Below are 21,411 nucleotides of genomic sequence, written 5' to 3' on the forward strand. Positions count from 1 at the left end.
ACTGCCAAGCTGAAAGACAGGTTTTAGTCCCCTGTATCCTTCCCTGCTCCTTTCCTATCCCAGAAAGGGGTTTGCCTGCTTTACTGGGTTAATTTGTGGCCAGATTAGTGGACAGAACTGGAGAGGACTCCAGTGGTTGCCAGCACTGGCATAGGGGAATTTTCTGGGAAGGGGGAGAGGACCTCAGTTTGGCTCCTTGTCTAACTGGAGGAGGCTCTGCTGGAAACCTGCAGTAAGAGGTGGTGCTGGCAGTGGCTGTGATGGTCGTGGTTCTGAAGGGTTTATCATGCCTCTAACCCAGGGATGTTGGAATTACTAGTTCTTCATAACCTTTTTTTGTTTTCAACAATCAAAATAAACTAAAGCTTTTTTCTGAGGGGCTGTTAAGTTTGATAAAGTCAACAAAAAAGTTAATGAGAACTTAAACTGTAAGCATACCATAATTCTTTCTTTTTTTTTTTCCTATTTCACATAAGGAAGGACCAAGTGGCCAGAAGCAGTAAAACCTAACTTACTGTATACTGGGAAACTGGGGCAGGGGGTAGAAATAAATCTTTGAGTGGGATAGCTTTCTTCTGGGAGAACTCTTACAAATATAAACATTGAAACAGAAAATATTACTCTGTTATATCTAAATAACTTGTTTTGTTCACTTGGCAAAGGCTAATTTTCAGCATCTAGAATAAAAGGGGCTTCTACTGATTTTTGGGAGGGTTATTTGGTTCTAATTTCAGGATCTGAGATTCAAAATAGTTTCTTTTTTTCTCCTTCTTCAAAAAGAAAGCCACAGGCTTGTTGCCATGGGCTTGAGGAAGATAATTCTGCTGAATTTCACAGAAGGAACTCTCTTTTGCTGTGGACTTACGGGCTGGTTAGAAAAATGAAACTAAGTCAGATTAGCAATAATTAGATCTATAAATTCAGAGTGAGATGTGTGTATATATATATTAAAAAAAAACCCCATCAATTGCCAGGAAGATATGGAGCTGACTGGATAGAGAAGCATGTGAAAGATACAGTGGGCCATCAACTAAAACACTTTTCCAGCAGAAAAAAATCTACTAAGAATTAGTGAAAGTAAACATTTGATCCTGCTCTTTCTCTATCCCGTGTGTGTGCCTGAGTCACAGGTTCGCAGGCTCTTCCCTGGGCTCATCCGTGCAAATCCTGCCTGGGGTCAAAGCTTCCTGGGGCAAATCCCTGGGGGTTTTTCGATTGTTCACCTAAAGCTCCATCTCTGAGGTGTCCTTGTTTTTTGTAAAGGAGTCCAGAGAGAGAGATAAGGCTCTGGGTGATGAATTCTGGGTCTGTTGTGCTAATGGCTTGTGTTTCACTGAGGAGGTAACTGAAAGGTGGCGATGTCAGTGCTTCAAGGAGATGTTGTTACGGCAGGGATTTTGAAAATATTGCAGAGGTTTATTTGCTTTCATAAGCACTTGAATTCCAGCTTTCCTGTGTGATGCCCATCTTCCCTCATTACACTGGCTGCCTGTTTTCCTGCTATGCAAGGGCTTGGGATAATGTCAGAAAATGTGAATTGCAGTGAAATGAGTGGAGTTGCTTGAGGTTTAGTTTGTTCCCCCTCCCAAAAGCAGCTGAAGGAAAGGATTTGTTTTCCAAGCACAGTGCCAGAACACCAGTGAAATTTCTGATGGATGCTGTTCTCCTGAGACATGGCAGTGCTTCATTCTTCCTCAGCTTGGCTGGATCCATAGCAGCTTTCATCTGCAAACAGGGTGGGTTTTTCCCTCTGTCCTGTGGATCCTGATAGACTTACACACCTTTTGGCTACTCCTTCAAGTTTGTGGAGACTAGGAAACGGGTTCATGGAGCTTGTATCCAGGATGTCAGAGGTAACCTTGGGAAAGATCTTTTTACTTAGGAGGATACAAAATTAATGTGACCTGACGGGCAGTCTGAATAAAAAGAGTGAAGAAAACAACATCAAAACAAAAAAGTTCAAGCAGCTGCCTCCAGGAAGTACAAGGGAAGGTGCTAAATCTGGGAAGATTTGTCCCCACCTAATATTTGGCCATCAGAATTGCTTCTGAATGTTGTGTGTTGAGTCTCATCTCTGTAGGTTCCTTGTGTAGTCAGTGGAGGGAGAGGCTTCTCCAGAGAGTGACTCAGGGTCGATTCAGAGGGCAAATTTAGCCTGACAAAGACTACCTTAAGCACTGTAGGTACCTGGACTTGATGTGAATACTCCTCAGTGTGGTTTGTTGCACAAATATTTGTGAAAGACTGCTGGTTGTTCAGCTCTCACCTCAAAAAGCCACCTTCCAAGTTCAACTGATGCGGTAAAAAGAAGTTTGTTTGTAAAACTAATATGTTTACTGTCCATCCTCAGAGAAGATGACTGTTCATCTTTTCCTGTCCTGCCTCTTCTTGATCTTGTCTCCCTCCGAAATCACACACAGATTCTTTGAGTGGCAGCATTTCCCTGCCTCTTTTGGTAGGTCACACTATTTAGTCTTTTTGTTGCCAAGGGTAAGAAGAGGGGTGAGAAGAAAGGGTGTGCTGTGAAAGGGATTTTTACTGCGGTATTTGTCTCATGTTAACTCAGTGACATTGCAATAGCTGTGCCTGTAACATTATCCTTAAATAAAAGCTGAGAGTTTGCTGATTGTTCCCCTTTAGTGCTGGAGGGGTGTCCTGTTTCCTCCTGTGCAAAGCCCTCTTACTTTGTATTTTACACTCTGACTTCTTGGTTTTTAATACAAGATGGAAATTCAAGAGGAGTGCAGTTTTTTGGTGAAGGTTGAGAATTGACAGAAGTTGTAATGCAAATAATGGAAAAATACTTCTGTGTTGATTAAAAAAGAGGGAATTTGTTCCTCTGAGGCTCTAAATGAAACAAAATCTTCATCCATCAATTGATCAGCTATTACCAACAGAAATGTTTCCGTGTGGCTCTGAGAAATTTTCTAGATTTGCAATGAAAGATGTGAACACTTCTGCAAAAACAATTAAACCTTTTTAATTCTGCTTTCCTTTCTCTCTCTTTCGTCTGAGACTGTTTTGCCTCTATTAATCTCTAGCAAGTATGTCTTTCCATCTTAAAAATATGGAATAATTTAAATATATTATCATATCAGTATTTTCACAGTGAATACCAGTTACAGCAAAAAAGATTTGTAGGATTAGTAAAATTACTTAAACATTCTGTATTATAAAACTGTAGGAAACTGTGGTGTATCACGTTGCTGAGTGTGTTGTGTCTGGAGCAGGAGGGACTGGATTTGGCAGCATGGCTATGAAGACAGAATTAAATCCAATTTGTTTTGTCTTTTCATTGGAAGATGTCAGTGTATTCTAAAAAACAACCATTTATTCAACGTTGAAACATGATCTACAATGGCAACATGAATTCCTTTCCATCTGAGCAGGAAGCAGCTAGCACTATCTATGGAGTTTTTTCATCAGGGATAAATCCACAGGAACCTTTGCTGACCTCCCTGTGTCTTGAACTTCTAGTTTGACTTAGTCTGCTTTACCTGTTTATCCTGTGCACTCCTTGGGTAAGGGAATTTCATGCCAGGGAGCAGCCTTGCTGATACTCAGAATTCAGAAACTTCCTGAAAAAAATGTACAAGTAAATATGTAGGTCAAAGAGAGGGAAATTTTAGTTAAGGTTTTATTGGTAATTTTTTTGTTGTTATCACTTTACAGAAATATATTTTGTATTTGTAAACCAGTAAAAGCGTTGTGTGCCTTTACTTCTTAGGAGATTTGCAAATATTTTTGTAAATATTTGTAAATATTTATCTTTGAAATTACACAGTCAGCTAATTCATGGATAAGGGAAAACCTCTGTTTCGTTGTCAGGCTTTCAGTGGAAGGAGCTGTCTGGTCAAATCTCATAGTGCAGATGATACCAACTTAAAAAAGGCTTTTCAACTTCTCACATGCTGATGTTCTCAGCAGTGCTATCATACTCTGCATGTATTGGCGTGGTCAAAAAAAAAAGAACAGAAGAAGGTGTTGAAGTGATGGGCTGTAGCTGTGTGGTGCAGCCTGGCAGGGATGAGCCAAGTGTTTGGCTTTGGGACAGGAGACCTGCAGCCCACAGGGCCCGAATTTTAAAGTTTCGGTTTTGTTTCTGTTCTTCCCAGCATGCGGAAAACTTTGTTTTTGTAGTGTTTCTGGAGAACAGCTAAAAAGTAAGGTTAAATTCTTTCAGGACAAGTCCATTGTATCTGACCTGAGGGAAAAAAAAAAAAAAAAGAAGTCTTTTGTGCTTATCTCTAAAGTGTATTTTAAATGAAAACTAAAGAAAAACAGTAAACAGTGACAGAGACAGGGCTATTTCTGTCATGATATTCTGCCTTCTGTCCCCTGTGCACTAATTTATCACAGCATTTGTGCTTACATAGGGTGAGTTTAACACCAGGCGTAACCCATTTATAAGTCATCTCCACAAAGTGATGTTTTCCAGAAGTGTGTAATGGGAGGGGGTGTGGGGTGTGCACAAAGCGTGGGAGGGAGGAGAAACCCTTTTGCCTTGTGTTGTGGCAGTTGGTGGTCAGAGGAGTCTCTTCTCTTTCTAGCAGGGAAAGAGATGTTTTCCTACAAAATTCAGCTTCTTTCATGTTGCCTTGCACAGTGCCTGGTGAAAGAAGAGTAGTGGGGGAGACGAAGAGGAAGCAACACAGCATCTCCTTTATTTTCACTGTTTAAATTTAGTACCTCTTGACTTTTCCACACGAAAAACACAATGGCTAAAACTTAGCTTGCCTTAGGCTTTATTTATTCAGATCTGTTTGGCTTGTTCACATGGGAAGGATCAAGTCTTCTGTTGTTTTCTGGGTCCTGAATTGCAGTCCTTGTTATAGGGCCTGATTATAAAGTCACATCTCCCAAGAAAGGCGTTTTTGTCTGGTGAAGTGCCGATGGCCAGGTCCTGGCAAGCGGCACTGTCTGGCCAGCTGGGCAGCACTTGGGTTTTCAAGGCTTTGCCTGCTGGACTGTGATGGTATCTGATGGGGGGACATTAACTATCAAGATGCTGATGCCTGTCATGGTTTAAAATGGGTCGTTGAAAAAGGTTTGGGGGCAGAATATGTTCTGCTAGGGAGAGGGCGTGTTTTTTCCAAGGTGGTGTCCCCCATAGTGTTGAACCAGAGCTTTGGCAGCTGTCACAGTAGCCACTCGTGACACATCCCTATGTCAGAATACCACGTGGTTCCTCAACCACAGTATATCCAGGTCCCCTGAAGAGCTTTAGGGCCTTTTTGTGACCTGAAGTCATGCTCAGAGTATGAACCTTCCCAGCCCCTTAACCTGGCATCAAGGCCCCAGGCACAGTTCCCTGCTTTCACCTCTGAGGGTGGAAGTCTTACATCTCCTGCTGTTCAAATAAACATAATTGGTTTGGACTTTGTTTTTTGGACAATACACATTAATTGTGTGGCGAGGCTTTTATTGGCAGTAATGTGTTTGCTTTTCCCTGGTGAAGTTATTTGTGCACCAACACAGTCCTTTGGTCTAAGAGACCAGTTTATTGGGGAGACACGTGTGTTGCTGTCTGCTCAGGTTACCTCAGACTCACCTCAGCAGCAGATCTTGCCTCTTTATTTAGAAAACAAATAGATAAAATAAATCTTATCTTTGACAATTGTGCAACCTGTGCCATTCGGCGGTGCTTTTTCCTCTTGTTGTGCTGGGCTGAAGTTTTCCACGTGCATTGTCTTGTGCTGCTGGTTAACAACATTCAAAGACTGTGATGTTGCATGTCTTAAAGCCTTTTCCATCAGTGTCATGGGGTTTTGTTGCTTATGAACACACATAAACATTTTGTTTATGAACAACAAAAAAGCTGAAGTGAGCTTTCTCACTTTCTCATTGAGAAGACACGTGACATGTCCATCACTCATCCCTGAGGTGCCAAGCTTCATTTTGTAGGAGGGGTTTTTAATGCATTTGGGTTTCATTTTAAATGAAAGTGACTGTTTCTAAGAATTCTGTTTGTTACTTTAGTGCTAAATCTTATAAAATACCAAAATATTTAACTATTACTGGGTTTCGGGAAATTTGGAATTCACTGCATATTTAGAAAAATATTCTGATATTTTTTGCTTTGTTTATTGTGAAACCTTGCTACAAAAATAATTCATAAACCTTCAAATAATACTTAGAATTAGCTGAGGGTCCTCTTTGTCTTAAAGGAGGAAGAAACTAATGGCGTTCAATATTTATCCAGCTGTCTTCCCACTCCTTCCACGAGTACTTAAACCATATGTAAATAACCACTTATTCTCCATTTTACATTGTTTTAATTAAAGGCATCTTTTCTTCCTCTGTAATTTCTCATAAAAAACCCACCTATAGAAAAACTAGTTTCTGTGACATGTTTTGCATGAATAAACCATGAGGTTTTATTAACATTTTAAACTTTTATATTTAACTTCTAAGAACACTTGGGAGAAAAACAGATTGTTCAAGAAAGGACGGTTTAAGGAAAAGCCTCATTGGAAGTCACAGTCTTTTGCTGTGTTCATTTTGTGGTTTTCACCGTCATCTGTTATTTTCAGATTTGAGTTTATTCTGGAGTTTACTTGGGATGCTCAATGATAAGCTTCAGGAGGAATATTTGTCATCCTGTGCTTTAAGGAGAGTGTCAACAACCGATAATCCAGGACCAGGAGTTCAGGTTGAACTTGTGGAGTTGTTGGCTATGGTATATCCCGCTCTTTCAGATACTTGAGGAGCTAAATAACTATTTTCTGGCTTTCATTCTCAAGCTCGGGTTGCTGCACTCCTTCGCACTGGAACTCTGTTAGGAGCCTGTAGGTTTGGTAGTTCTGAGGAAGATAGAAGATAAAACTGCTAGTTTTATTTGTAATTCCTTTGGCACACATAACGTTAGGAGGATAAGGAGGGAATGACGCCTGTTAAACTGAATAATTTGTTTTGGTCAAGACTGTCTTAAGGGCAAGTTATTTTTAGAGCTTTATCTGTGGCATGAGTTAACAGAGGTGTTTTGAAGTTCACTCCAACAGGAACAGGGATTGTTTTACCAGCAAATGTGAACAGCTTTGTTTTGTAACTTGAAATCAAGTGTTTAGTTACTCTGTCCATGTTTTTTGTGGGTCACAGTTGTGAGAAGATTCAGGATATAGATAGCAAGGGAAGTTGCTGAAACAAATGCACCCAGAGAGCAAAACTGAAAGGGAGATGTATTTTGGTTTTTTTCGCATTGATTGCCCAAAATAACTTTGCTTTTCATGTTAGAGAATATTGGTTGGTTTACATAATTTGCTGATGTTACAATAACTCACCACTGTTCAACAGCGTGAACGAATAAACCCAACCCAGATGCAACATCACCCTCAATTAAATCTTTCATTAGCAGATTCTGTAGATCTCCATTTCCTACATTTTTTAGAACAAACATCTCAATGGGCATCAATAAACGGAGTTATAAAAAAGAAATGCTGAAGCTTTCTGGTGATTCTAAGCTAATTTCCTATGTGCAGAGGGATGAAGTACTTGGCTGGGACCAGGAGGGGCCCAGGCCAGTGGGCTGCAGCCCAAGTGCTCTCATCAAATAAAACTAGGAGTTTCTCTTCTCTCTCACTGTATAGTTCTTAACACATGGACTGAGATTCCCAGATAATACTTTATGGATAAGTTTACTGCCAGTCTCTTGAGAGTTAGCACATAGAGTGCTGTATTGATTAGGATATTGAGTGCTTTGCTCTGTCAGTCTTCAACCCATTAGATTTTCCAAGATGTGTAAGTAAAGTCTTAAGAAAAACAAGCATTTGTAGCTTTAAAAAAGTAATTATTGCTAATGAAACCTTCAAATGAGGGTAAAATACAGCTGAGCAAGGCACTTTGACATCAGCATAGAGCATTATGCTGACCCTTACTCTACTGAGAATATTCAAGCCTTGAATAAATCAAAACTGATGGATATAATAGTCGAAGTTTGCAGTCTCAGGTTTGGATTGTATTTTGGTCTTTAATGGACATGGAAATCATTCTGATTAGAGCTCTAATTTCAAAAGCACACACTGTAAAAAACTGAAAAAAACAGGAGAAATGCCTTTGTCAGATGAGATGCTTTCTTCATGAGTATTTGATAGATGCTCCCATACCTTGCAGCTCTGAAAATTCATCAAAGTTTGAATTTGGCTGTTAGCTGCCCACTTGTATTGAACTCTTGCTAACCAATGACTTAAAAACAAGTCCATTTACTTAAAAACAAGTCCAGTTGTTGTCATCTGACAGCGGCAATTGATTTGTGTGACAGAGGCAATTGAGTTGTGAGGTTCTTCCTTGCTTCTTTAAAACTCTTTTTTTTCGATGAAAAACAATCTGAATTTATGGGTACTGTCATTAATGAAAGATAAATACATTGAGAATTCATGTAAAGCTCACTCTGAAGGGTAAAAAACAAGTGTCACACAAGCATTTACGCAAACATTAAAGCATCACCAATATAAAGATTCTTATTCATGGCAAACATCATCTCATCAGCTCACCTCAAACATTTTCATTGACTTTTCAAGAAGGAACTACACTGATATTTTTGGAAACTAGATTGTAGACTAGACACATTGATCAAGACGAAATCCATGTACGATCTGGTTTCCTGTAAAGCTTATGCAACAGGTTTGCAATTTTATACAAACTCTTCTAATGCTCAATGTGTTACAGCTTTGTATAACATGACTCTTTTGTCATCTGCAATTTTTAAAGCAGAGCTGGGTAATCCATTGACAAAACAGTAAGGGCATTAGAGACTGAATGGGAGACTGATGGATTACTGCATTTCAGGTTTTGAAGCTCTCAAGGTAGTTGCTTGCCCCGTGAACTGGCTTCTCTGTTTCAGATAACTGGCCTGGCTCAGGCATTAAAGGAAAAGCTTTGCACGGACTTCCTTGCTGCAGTGACATTCACATTACTGAGTTAGCCTTGTTTGCTTTCTTGTGCAGTCCATGCAGATAGTGCAGAATATAAAATTCTGGTAATAACCCCAGTCCTTGATTAGATATTTAAAATACACCATTTCGTTATTGTCCTTTTCATATGAGGGGGTCGCTTGGTACATGCCTTCCTGACTGTGCTTTTCCTGAGGGCTCCAGGCACGTGGCAGGGCAATTTTAAGAACTTGTTGGGTAAAGCAAGAGGAAACTTCTAAGAAGCAGGTGAGAAAGGTCTCCATTAGACTAATTCAGTGTCATGGGTCTCCTCATGCAGCTGGAGGTGGAGCTTTCTGCCCCCTCTCAGGAAGGGCCATCAAGAAGGAGCCCTCTGCTCCCCAGACACAGTGTTTTTACCACAAGGATTCCTGGAATGTCCATGTTTCAGGCTTTTTCTCATGTGTGCCATTTAATAACGAATACTTCAGCACATTAACAAACCTTCCAAATCATGATAAGGTACTGAAGGGTATTTCTGAGATAGGAGACTTTGTTTAAAAGCTGCTTCAGGTTTTACTTTTCCACCTTAAGTTATATTGTCCTTCACTGGAAGTAAGTATCAGATTGCTCATTTGGTGCCCTGTCATGTCTGCTTGTTTGCTAAAAGGAAGAAGAAGGAAATACATGCTAATTTTGATTTCTTCAGGCAGAAGTCTTTGGCGTGTGTTAGGCAATTACATCTGTAGTAAAGGCTTTGTAGGGGCTTTCTTCGCTCTCAACAAGAAACATTTCTGTATTTACTTTAAAGAGTGCTGCCCTGTTGTGTGACCTATGAAAGCATCAAATGAAAGGCAGCAAAAAACACCTGAAAAAATTGTGGACCAACTTGGTAAGTTGGAAAACTATTGTAGTGGAGTTTTGTACTGATGGCAAATTGTCTTCTCCTCAAAATGAAATGGTACCTCCTTCATTTACTGTGATCTGCTACACTTGGTAACTCCAAGGATGGACTGGTTCTCCATTCTTCATCCTTTACACCATATTTTTCCCTAAGAACCTTTTTCCTACGATTGTTTTCTTTTTGCTACACCTGTTCCTCTTCCCCTCTTTCATGCAAAAGCACATTAATCATTAACATTCATATATGTGTCTGAAAATGGGCCTTTTCAAAGCTGCTTTTAGCTGAACTGTGAATAAGAAGCAGCAGATCCACCAGTAGCTGTAGGACATCACTTCTTAAATTCTGCTGCCGTTAAGTGCCCTGGGTTTGCATTTGAGAGGTAGTAGTGCTAGTTGCACACTTCGAGACGCTCAATCCATGGATAATGGACCCAAAAAATGAACAGCAGAATTAGGGACAGAGTGACATGACCTCAAAGTGAGTGTAGCACATGCTGGTAGTAAGCCCCCTTCCATGTAATACACTTTTGGGATAGTGCCTGTAGCATGGGATCATATTTTTTTCAGCTGTGAAGCCCAAAATATTTTTCTGGAAGTGCTGGACCCTTTGGTCGTGTGGCTCCAAAGCAAAACTATAAATTGGTTTTCTTTAAGGATTCCAGGACAGAACGCCTCTGCACTAGACATGTTGAAAATGTGTTGTAAGAAATGATCCCTAGTTACCAAACTGCTGATGGAAAGCAAGAAGAGAGGATTAAGAGGAGGAAACAACTTACTTTTTTTTTATAAATAATAAATGTTGTTCTTCTCCATTGGTTTTTCTTTCCACTGCCTTTGCTGTGATTACATAGTTACCTTGGGACAGGTAAATATTGTATTGCAATCTGAAAGTAAAGATGCTTTAAACATATACCCCAAGGAAAGCAGCAAGTGGTGTTCTGCTCTATTTTTCCAGATTCCCCAACCCTTCTTTGAGGAATAAACTGAGGGTGGTTTTTTTTCAGTGAGTAAATCCAGACCCAGGTGAGTGGCTGGGCTGGTTGCTTGCCCTGTTTGGAGCTGTCAGCTGATGGCACATGTCTGTGCCTGCAGTGAGCTCTCGGGTCAGCGAGGGCACAGGGAGGGATGATGTCATGGAAACTCCAAACATATGGGGGTTTTAGGTTTGTTCAGGGCTTTTTTAGAGAAAAAAACAACCCAACAACTCGGTTTTACCCTTTGTAGATGGAAACTAAAAGGACAGTGATTAGAGCTTTTACCTAAGACAAAAAATTAGGAAAGCTGCTTTTCTGGCCATTTTATCTAATAGCAATAAATCTCATTGAGCCGAGTGCATCTGTCCATATGGGTGCAGCTATTCTGAGACTAAAGAACTTTAGACAGTCCTACTGGTGCATCTGACCCAGGTGCCAGGGTCTTTTTGGTCCAGCAGTAGTTATATTCTGATGGGTGAATCTGTGGAGATTATAACATCAAATGCCAGCTCCTCGTTATAGTTAGATAAATGGGTTCTAGCTGGGGAAAAGTATGGTGATTCATTTTTTAATGAAGAGAAATAGTTTCAGATGTTCCGCTTCTGGTAATGCACTCTCTTCTAAATGTGTTGTCTTTTGAAAATCTAATCTCAGTTTTAAACAGTGTGGGAGTTTGTGATTTGAACTTATTTCCAGTATGAGTAGTACTCTCATTTTTAGATGCTTAAGAAGACTCTTGTTTAAAAATAAAAATTATGTATCTTGGAGTTTAATGCAGACAAGTCAGTAAATAAGAATAACTTTTCAGCATTTCCGTCCCTCCATCCTCCCCATCCATAGCTCCTGAAGGGAATCTATATTTTTATTGTCCCTTACTGATGAGGTTGTCTCGAGTTATTATACTCATTATGAAGGGGTGAGGGGATGGTCCAGACAGCCTTTATTGTCTTCATCCTGTTCATGAATATCCAAAGCACAGTAACCAATTCCTGGAAGCTCTAGGGCTTCGTTTTTAATTTTGACTAATTGTTTTCTTGAAATAACGAGCAGTGGTGACTTCAGAAAGCAGACTCTTCTGGCGCCCTGATCATTAGTGACTCACTGTATCTGTAGTAACAGTTACAAATATGCTTTGCCACAGTTTTAAAAAGTCCTGGTTGTTTTGCTCACAAAGGATGTATAATGTACAGTGGGAGTGAGTGGAGATGTATTTGCTTATCATCTCCTATTTATGACCATTTTAAGACACAGAATCCAAGACAATCAAAAACTAGCAATAAAGAGGGGGTTGCATTAGAGGTCTGGTCCAGATAAAATATATTGTCTGGGGTGTTTGTTTTGAACATGGGCAATGGCCCTCTTGCCTCCTCCTTAACTCCTCTACAGTGATTCAGTGCAAGTACTGCTCCACGTTTCTGAGGCTCATCTGCAGTAGGAGCACTAAATTAGTCCCCCATTCAGTAAGACTTTGGCTTTCTTGGAGATTTCACGATAGAAATTTCATCACACACGTTCTTCAAGAGCAGCACTGGAAGGCAGTGGAGAGAGGCAGGTGCATTGTCCACCCAGGGTGGCATGTGGGAGAGGTTTCCAGCAAGAGAAATCCCTCATGACTTCTCTCAAATGATGCTCAGGCAGGTCCATTCTCATCCCTACTTGGTTTTTCTCTTGAGGAGAAGTCACATAGGGCCTCTCACTGTCTGAACTTCAAGTGCATCTATGAAGTTGCTGCTAAGGATTGACCATTGAGTCTTGCCAATGAGGTTTAAAACCAAAAATACACGTCTAATGTTGTCTGTACCTGTTTTATTGTTTAAAATTCAGCAGTGGGCTGAAAACTGTATTAACTCTTTTGCAGTAGCTCAGGATTCAACAGCACATCCAAAGTGTTCCTTCTGGAAAGCATTTCTGAGATGTTTTTCAGCAAGGGTGTGTTATTCTCTTTTTATAGCACACCAACCAAAGATGTATTTGATTTCTTCATGTGACTGCCTGGCTTCCTTAATAGGTGTAGTGGAAGTTACTTTTTTGGAAGTTACTCTTTTTTGTTGCTTTTTTGGTGCAGTGAGTGCTCAGCTCATGGTGCCCAGTGTCCTTCCCTGTTCTGCTGCCCCATGACCACAAAAAAACCAAACCAAACCACAACCAAGCACTGCCACTGCTTTGGTTTGAGATGGGAAGCTGAGGTCTGTGATGTCAAGATAAGGTATTTTATCAGCATTGAATTACAGTCCTTCGTTAAGCAGGTGCGTACAGGAGGAGCACAAACCCTTTAAATGGTAATGCTGAGTTCTCATCACGAACTTGTTTATTGGGGAATCAACTGAAGGAGGCCGAAAATGCTGTATTCCCTCCCTGGTTATTTTGGGAGCTCTAAAGCACCGATACCCTTTTTATAACTCAGGCTGATATTTTAGAAAATATCTTTACATGTCTACGACTTGTTTCCGAAACTCTTAATTGGGCTTGTGGGGTGAAAGGCCATTCCAAATGCAGAGCTTCTTCCCAGCATACTGTATCTCAGGATAATCCTTTTATACAAGGAAATTAAGGAACAGTGTCCCGCACTCTCCCTGCAGACGGTTTGGCAGGCTCGAAGAAATCGATCCCTACAGTTTTGTGGTAGATACAGACAGCAGCTACCATGACTTGAACCCAGCTTTGCTAATGAATATATTATTTTTTTAAAAAAAATCTCCTGAAGGGAGACGAAATGATGCTTTAGAGAAAGAGTTGCTTGGATTTTGTAAACCTCTCTGAGCTCTATGTGTGTTGTAAAGGCTTGTGAAGGACGGGTGCAAGTGTGGGCTGGTCAGTGAAAATCCCTATTTGGCATTCAGCAGGGGTTCACATAAAAGCAAGCTTAAAGAATGGGAGGAAATAAATTTAATTATTTACTGTTGCTGCAAAGGCTGTGCTAGCTTTTGTCTCCTAACCTTGAAGAAAGATATAGCAGACATGGAAAGATATAATAGGCATTAGCAGGGTGAGGAGAGACATGAAATTCTGCAAGCAGGCAGGGAAGGAGACAGATATTCCCTGTCCTCATTGCCATTTTTACCTTTGTATGCAGGCCTCTTTTTGCCCTGCTAGCCCCCAAAGCAGTCCAAATCTTTCCATACAGTCTCCACTACCTCCCAGCCCTTTGGCAGGTCAGCAAGCAGGGGAATTGAAAAGCAAAGTATTTAAACCAGAAACAGGTATTTTATGATGATGCACAGTCAGTCCTGGCTTTGTTAGTATCTTTTGGTCAAGAAGGCAGCAGAAAGACCAGCCATCAGTACAAACCCCTAGGCTTGCCAGGATTAAAAAAGTGTAGTGCTTTGATGTTTGAAAAGAGAAGGACACAGGTCCACTCACAAATTTTGCCATAATTCCACTTCAGGACAGCTGTCTAAAACCAGACAACAGCATTCGGTATTGCACATTGTCCTCCTCTTCCCTGCTTCCTTAAGGAAGGGGTGGCTTTGAGTTGTATAATGCTGTTCTCCATCTCATCTCCCTATCTGAAGTCACAGCTCCATTCATTTTTCTTTTATGACTTCCTCTTCCTCTTCTTCTTCTTCTTCTTTCTTCTTCTTCTTCCACTCAAGAGCTGCAGTGAGAAGGCAGGGGGTGGTGTCCCTGCACCCTCATGGCCGCGATGTGCCAGGCCAGCACAAGGTCCACAAGGCAAGGTCCTTGGTGCTTAGGCTGGTCTCCTAGGAGGACAACTTTAGTCTGATCACAGGAATAGGGAGGAGGTGAAATGCATTCTATTCCTCACAGTCCTGCAGCAAGAGCAATGACCTTACATCTGCCAAGGGGAGCCCATCACAAATCTGACGTTTTCTGGGTGCAGGGGGAAGGCATTACAGATTTACTACTGATGAGAAACGTGCCTGTTCTGCTAAAGGCTGACGTCCAAACTGTAGATGCAGGCCAAAAAAGACAGGAGAGACAAAAAAAAGAGAGACTTCTCCTCTGCTTCAAAGGCACAGAAAGCTGAATGAGCCATCTCCATTTTCCTCAGGAGAAGTGGTTAAGGTCTTTTATGTTTCATCGCCTTCTTCTCCCCTTGTTCATGATGAGAAAAAGAAAAAGCCAACCAATTAAATATCTGACACGGAGGAGCTGCAGCCTTTCTTTGTGCAGAGGTATCTCAATTCTCGCGTGTTTATTTTCATATTCAGTTCCATATGCTGAGTGGATCGCTTATTAATTGTTAAACGACTGCTCTGCAGTTCAGTTATGGAAATGATTTCTACTTCAATACCACTTGCCCTTGAATTGAGAACAGGAGGTCAACCAAAATTAGGTAACTTTTCTTTGAACCTTTTCTCTTTCTGAAAAGAGGTACGGTTCAACACGATGCCTGTCAAGAGGACTGTGAAGCTCTGTGCTTTAAAACAATTCTTGTGGCCAGGCTGGTTTTGGGATCAGGCTGAGAACTGGTGTCATGATCTGCCCTGATTAGACTTTTAAACAGATGAATACAGGTGTGGTGCATTGACTGTAGTGCAGAGTTTGTATTCTATTGCCTACATTCATTGCCAGGATTCATTTTGAAATCACAGATTGTATAAAACAAAGTTGTAATATTAACTGAGGCAAGAAGAGCTGTGTGGGCAGAGCAGACGGCCCCTTGGCTTCAGTGGGATTCTGCACAGGCATAAATGTCCTCCCACGCTCATCTCTTTTCAGGGTTGCACCTACAGCTTCAGCTTTCATTGCGAGCCTTTGCTTTTCCTCTTACACAAGAAAAGAGGCTGGAAAAAACAAAAGTGAGTTGTGTATTATGCAGCAAATACGAGCAAGGACATATTCTGTGGTTTAAAAAAAAAAAAAAGGCAAAGAAAAATGCAAATCTGTAGCTTTTCCTTTCTTTTCAGAGGAGAACTGTGTTCCTCTGGTGTCTCCCTGCTGGCACGTAATGCTGATATTTTTGTGCATTTGATCTGAAGGTCACTGAAGTTAGTGCAGAGATTCACACTGTCTTTAGCAGACTTTGCACCACACTGAGCTAGAGCTGCTGTTTTGCTGATAAATCCAAGTGTGATGCCTTTCCCCAGGCTTTGAAACAGCAATAGCAGCAGTGCTGGAGGGGCTTGTAAACAGGCTGGACTACAGATATTTGGCTGCCCCCTTTTCCGTGGGAGATTTCTCATGGTGAATTGCAAGACAGCAGTTTGCATTCTAAAAGAGATGAGAAAAAAACCCCAAAAATTATTTAGACCAATTTTTTTTTTTTCCAGTTTGGCTTTTTTCCCCTTGTAAGTTCACACGTTTGAATTCCAGAAAAGAAGCAAGCATGGTTAGTTTGGTCCCACTGAGAAGATGTGTCTGCAATGGCAGCATAACTCTGAGTGACCCTCTTGTCCTGATAAATTCTATTTTCAGATCATCGGAAAGGGTGTAGATAAATGCCATAAAAGCGGCAAAAAAAAGAAGCTTGACTGCTTTGTCTTGTTAAATATTTTAAGAAAGAAAACCCAGCTGAACACATGCTGAACTGCAGGCATATTTTCAAGCCCTTGGTACACTGTTTACATATTTTTAGATGAGCCCTTTTGCCCAAATGCTAGTAGCTTTTCACTCTTCATTTAGTGGTGTATTCATGTATAATTCCAGATCTGTGGGATGCATGATTGTGCCAGGGACAGAGGGTTAATGTTCCTGGGAGGAGGTGGAGATGCTGCTGGTGGTGTGTGTGCCTGGGGAGGGTCTGTTGTGCCAGGCTTGTGCTCTCCCTCCTCTGCATGGTGAAACACCCTGGAGTAAATGGATGCCTGGCATCGCTGAGCTGCGGTGCCATGGACACAGCCAGGAGAGATGAGCATAAACAGCTGCCCTTGAAAAATTATTTCTGAAAAAATGCCATTTTGTGGGCACAAAACGTATTTGCTGTAGCTGGGTTGTGCTGATCCAAGAGCTTAGGTGCAGGAATATAGGGACCTTTTTAACGTGGGACTTTCTGAGAGCAGTTGCTGTTACGAGACACAGATCAGCAGAGGATTTGCTTGGCCTTTACCAACCGCTTGCGAAACTTGCAGCAACCAAAATAAACACCGTTGTACTTTTAGTTCGGCTCCGTGTGTTCAGCTGCATGCCCTGTATACACCCCTCACCTTCTCTCGTTTCAGGCAATCTGGGTGCCTTTTAGACCACAGGGCAAGTATGAACCGTTCAGAAAGGAGCAGAAAAGAAGGTTTTAAACACATCTTATTCCAAAGTGCTGATTCAGAGTAATTCTAATCTTTGGCCTCTTCTTTGAGAAAAACAGGTGTGGTCTTGACTGAAGACTGGTTGGAGGGGAAAAGCCAAGGTCTTCTAGCCATTACCATGAACAGGAGCCAGCATTGTCTGTTCCCATGGAAAATAAATTGTTTTAGGATTACAGAACCATAGGATGGTTTGGGTTGGAAGAGGATATTCATAGAGAATATTAATTTCTACTCAGCTTTTATATTTGGTGTAATACTTTCAGGCAGGACGTTAATGGATTCTTGAGTCATTTATGTAACAGATAAACTAAAACATTAAAGAGCTGCAGGGGAGCAGGAGAGATCTGTTTTGGGGATGCTAACCACGTTATTCAGCCTGCAAGCTGGTAGTACACTCAGTCAGAATATGCCAGAATCCCAAGTTCTAGCAGCCTCCTAAAGGTTAGGAATTGTCTGCTCAGGTTTTCACTGTATTGTTTAACTGTGAGATTATTTTTAAATGCAGATTACTTAGACCATGTTGATGGAGTTGGTATAAAAGTAATTCTTAACCCCACGGTTCATTCCTGTTTTCCTGCCAGTATGTATTGCAGTAACAGAGAGGAACGTGGCTGACATTGTTTTGATTAAATAAAAAATTATGTTAAAAGCACAGAAATTTCCTTATGTAATTAAGAGTTAACCAAGTGCACGGTCTTGATGACACCCTGTAACAAAAACATGCCCCAGTGGCAAGGAGGGTTTGGTGCTGTGATATAGTACTTTCCAAAACCTGTAAGAAAATGGTGTATAATAACATAAAGTAGTTGAAACTTAATTCTGAGAAAGTGGGGGGTTTTATGATGCTGAGTGATGCTTGATTTTAGTTTTTTGGCCATGCTGAATGACTCCTGTGTTGGATAATAGGTAAGTTAAAATGTAAAGAATATGAATTCCAGGTCTGATTAATGTTCTTACTGGAGTAGCCGAACTTAGGATAAAAGCAGAAGATACTTCAGTAAGGACTCTCTTTTTCTTGGACTAATTTCATACTGCAGCTAAGTGCTACAAGATTGAAAAGACAGAGGCTAGCCCAGGTATTTGGAGATGAAACATGTACATGTTTCAGCTCTCTGAGTCAGTCTTGAAAACACCAACCAAACAAAATACGGCACAAGAAAACAAGTACAGCTGTCGAACAAGATGGAAAAATGCAGATCAGGACAGGAAGGCAACAAATCATAAGTGAGGAGGGGCATTTACCCTTTGAGATCCCCTGCAGAGGACTTTCAGAGAAGAGCACATCACCTTGCAGTGGTTCCACTGAGAGACTGTTCGTCATTGAAGAGCTGACACAGCAGACAGAGCTTGAATTAATGATGATGGAGCTTTCTGGTCGCTGGCATCCTTGTGACCACCGGCAGTGGAAGGACTACACCAGTGCTGGGGATGCTGAGCTGAGCCAGCGAAAAACACGATCAAGAAGATGAGAACCTGACACCCTGCCAGAAACAGGGTGTATTTCCTTTTGTTTTTAAATACATGCGTTCATTTAAATCTCACACTAACACAAAGGTAATTTAAATTTTTTTATGATGTCTTTATGTGGCTCTCTGTACAGTTTGGTGAAGCTTGCAGGTATCACTGTCTTTTTTTTTTTTTTTTGCTTTTGAAACCTCTTCAGTCCTGCCAAATATCCGTAGGCATGAACTGGGACATCCACGTGGAGAAAGATACATACAAATTTAAAACATATTATTTTACTGTTTTCCTAAGATTGCATCCTATGGCAGACCCTGGAATTGCATAGGATCCCCGAAAGCTTTATTGTAAAGGAGGAAAAATAACATGAAACTTCCAGTGTAATTTACACTTTTAGGGTGATTGGGAATTGGCAACTGTGTTTGTTGCCAAATGAAGCATGAAGCTTTTATGAACCATCTCCCACGTGGAGGGTCACCCAGTGATGACCAGTCTATGAGGACAGATTCAGATTAGATATAAGGAAGAAATCTTTTACAATGAGGATGGTGAAACACTGGCATAGGTTGCACAGAGAGGTGGTGGATGCCCCATCCTGGGAACATTCAAGGTCAGGTGGGACAGGGCTCTGAGCAACCTCATGTAGCTGAAGATGTCCCTGCTCTAGATGGACTAGATGGCTCTAGTTGGACTAGGTGACCTTAAAATGTTTCTTCCAACCCAAACTATTCTATGATTTCTAAAAATTGACCACAAACCTCTAAAATAAATTCTTCAGAAATTTTCCCTTAATAAGCCTCGCCCTTGAAGGGTTACAGCTCTCTAGAGCTGTATTGCCTATTTTATCTTCTTGTAAGGACAAAACTGCCATGTCTGTAGGACAGGAGAAGAGCAGGACTTTCTTCCTAGTATTCACACTAAGTGATATAAATCTCTGCAACCCATCTGCATGGAGGTCTCTGAAGCATGCCAAGTGGAAACAAGGTTTGTGCAAATAAGAGTCAGAGAGCAAATGCATTTCTTAGTGATTTTAACTCTCTTTACACTTTTGTTTACGTAACAGCTGGCTCAAGACCCAACCAGAGCTGCATACCAAGACAATGTATTTGGGCTAAGCAGGTTAAGTGATTTGTTTGGCACACCATTACACCTGTTCACTTCAAGCCAGTCAAGCAGCAGAAGAAAAATGCTCATGTTAAAGATTAAACATCCCACGCTTATTGTTTTAGGGTGTGAAAGAACTCCAACTCAGCTGTGCTTTCAAAGGTGCTGTAATTCAAATGAAAACAGTCTTGATGTGCTTTCTTTGTCAAAATGGTGTCTGTAGGGGCAGAGAGGAAGTCGGGGAAGTGTGGGTTTTTGTTTTATTTTTTATAAACAGTTTTGACACAGAGACATCTGACTTTTCATTCCTGCACCAGGAGTTAGATCATAACACTTTTTGTTCTCTTATCAACTCCATTCCTATATAAAGAAGGCAACAGTCGTGACAATGCCTTTGGTTAGGATTACCTGGCCCTATATTTAGTGGCCATCAACTCTGACCAACTTATATAGTCGGTATTTCCCGTGCCAGGTTGAATCCTTCCCCAAACTGCTTTGTCTGTATCCAAGATCAAGACTAGGAGGGAAAAAAAATGTTCTGAGTGTTTCTCCTTAAATATCTTTCTTTATATAGGCAGTGCCATAATGGTTTTTTTAGGGAAAAAAAAAAACCAAAACAGACTTGGAAATAGTAAGCTCAAGGTTTATAGCAAGGTCAGAAAGGTGCCTCTTGGTGCCCTTATGAAAAAGAATTGACTTAAAAATTTAGGAGCCTCTGAACATCTTATTTGTGTGTCTTTGATAGAGATTTTGTCCAACACCTCAATTCCAAGAGGCTTTTGCATTAATTGAGCATGTTCCAAAGTGGAAATGCAGTCTCTGGATGCACTGGGCACTGCTGTAGGTACCTGGCTCTGGGTTCAGGCTGATGAACAGGCTATGCAAGGACATTGCCCAAAGGTAAGAGGGTTTTCCATTCTGTTAAGCTCCTGTGGTGGCCAGTGACTGCAGCAGATTTTATGGAGTAACTCGAGTCTGAGAGAGTTGAAGATGTTGTAAAAGGGTGTCAGAGGAACCAGGTAAGCAGGCTTAGCAAACAGCAATCGATCAGGTAAGCCCACATAAAAAGTTACAGGTGTAACCTTGCAAAGAGTCATCCATAAATGAGAATGAAATTTGCATTTTGTCAGCATGAACGGGTGGTTTTTTTCTGGATTGTGTTGGTACCAGCAGAACTGTGGCTTCTGTAACCTTCCTTTCTGACCACAGCAAGCTGCCCTATGAAGTGGCTCAGCATTAGGGTGACTGAGGGCTCCTTCACTAATGAACAGAAATCAGAGATCACTAATGACAAATGCAGGGTGATTCCCTGTGCTAGATATCCACCATTTGTTCATTGTCAGCCTCTCTATTTGTGCATTGTGGTAGGATGTTTTTAAGTGGAAGTGTGGATGAGTAACTCCTGTAATAAGGAGCTTGTGCAGGGGCAGCACACAGGGCAGGAGACTGTTCTCTGGGTAGGATATAGGGAATACAAAAGGTTAAAGCAGGTACAGGTACAAATCAAAGTGATTTAAAAAAAAAAAAATCAAACAGAGAGGAAAGCTGAAGGGCTTACAGAAACCAATTCAGGTTAATATCACCAGTTTGAAAACAGCACAACCATATAGAAAATGTATAAGGCTTTCATAAAAGCACTCGCTTTTTTCCTTGTTAATTATTAAGAATAATATTATTCTTGTTAACTCTTTGATATGAAACATATAAAAGCTACACAGTAGGCTGCCTTCTAATTAGTTCTACTAATATACTGATTAAAGTGTGGTTTGGGGTTTTTTTTGACATTTCCTGAAAAGAAACCTGTGCTTCCAAAAGACACGAAGAGCAGCAGGTTAAAGCACCTCTATATCCATAAATGCTCATTTTTCATGCAGGGTATAAAATATGAGGTAGACTGTT

At 40.9% G+C, this 21,411-nt stretch overlaps 1 protein-coding gene across 3 annotated transcripts in view; it reads left to right on the top strand.

The window, feature by feature from the left end:
- Window positions 1-21,411, top strand: part of COMMD1 (copper metabolism domain containing 1) — a 67,785-nt gene that overhangs the window by 39,367 nt on the left and 7,007 nt on the right. Inside the window, exon 3 of one of the 3 annotated variants that reach the window (XR_004356219.1) lies at window positions 9,679-9,759. The exons of the other annotated variants lie outside the window; for them this stretch is intronic. The gene's annotated coding sequence lies outside the window, so the exon portion shown is untranslated. The remainder of the gene's footprint in view (window positions 1-9,678; window positions 9,760-21,411) is intronic. 3 annotated transcript variants of the gene reach the window in all.

The sequence above is a fragment of the Chiroxiphia lanceolata genome, chromosome 3, assembly GCF_009829145.1.
Source record: "Chiroxiphia lanceolata isolate bChiLan1 chromosome 3, bChiLan1.pri, whole genome shotgun sequence".
Classification (NCBI taxonomy): domain Eukaryota; kingdom Metazoa; phylum Chordata; class Aves; order Passeriformes; family Pipridae; genus Chiroxiphia; species Chiroxiphia lanceolata.